The sequence below is a fragment of the Arachis ipaensis genome, chromosome B10 (assembly GCF_000816755.2).
Source record: "Arachis ipaensis cultivar K30076 chromosome B10, Araip1.1, whole genome shotgun sequence".
Taxonomy (NCBI): domain Eukaryota; kingdom Viridiplantae; phylum Streptophyta; class Magnoliopsida; order Fabales; family Fabaceae; genus Arachis; species Arachis ipaensis.
Window position 1 is genome coordinate 38,855,026 of NC_029794.2, and position 969 is coordinate 38,855,994.

General features: G+C 29.2%; 1 long non-coding RNA gene across 1 annotated transcript in view; it reads right to left on the bottom strand.

The window, feature by feature from the left end:
- The window catches only part of LOC110268032, a 2,634-nt gene extending 1,972 nt beyond the window's left edge, over positions 1 to 662 (bottom strand). Inside the window, exon 1 of the long non-coding RNA XR_002356048.1 lies at positions 1 to 662. This exon is cut by the window's left edge and continues 135 nt beyond it. This is a non-coding gene — a long non-coding RNA (uncharacterized LOC110268032).

Genomic DNA, 969 nt, shown 5'->3' on the forward strand with positions numbered 1-969 from the left:
GGTCATCAAAAATAATTGCTGTTAGATAACATCTACTGGTTGCCAAATGATATAGTAATTAGCAATCAAGAGTAACGCGAGGAGGTAAAGTAACTTTGAATACTGAGCAATTTTTAGTTAGTTACTCACCAACTGAGCTAAGCTAGGCCTAAGCATTACAGATTAGTGTACTTTGATTGAAGTCTTAATTTCAAGTTTGCAACTCCAGCAAGGTAGGAAGCTTCAAATTATTTAAATATAAACCAATTCAAATATAATAAATACATTATGCAGTAAAAGGAACAAAAATTCCAACTATATAAGTTAGAAACATGCCATTGAAGCCATCGAACGCAGCATGAATTATATCCTTGGTAACCATGTAATGGCAGCATAAACATCACACTATACAGGTAAGAACTAGACATTTAATCATGCTCATCCCACTTATGTATTTTTTTTCCTTATCTTCTAGAAGACAAAATGATAAAAGCTGATGGTACCAATCATGTAAAGAACTAGACATATTTAAGTCTCAAAAAAATGTATACCTTTGCCGGTTCTATTCAATACATTTAAAAGTATCGCTGATGTAATTTTGAAAGGGCCTGAAAAAAAACATAAGATAGTGAACTACAACCCATAACCTAATCAGTACACTCATGTGCCCTTCAACTTACTCAGGACAAATGATAACAAACCATTAAAAAAAGTATATCATTTATTTGAAAATGACACGATTAATAAATTTTGGTGTTAAAATTGAAAAGCTTTTTGTGTCATAATTAAAAAGTTTTGATGTTATTTTTTGATAAATTCTATATAATTCAAAACATTTCATTCTCCTTTTCACCATCATCATCATCATTGTCTTTTTTTTCTTCTTTTCTTGTTCATCTTTTTCTTTTTGTTTCACGTTCTCATAATTTTTCTTATTTTATCCTTTTAACAAGAATAAAAATAAGAAAAAAATCAAACAAAAAAAAGTGT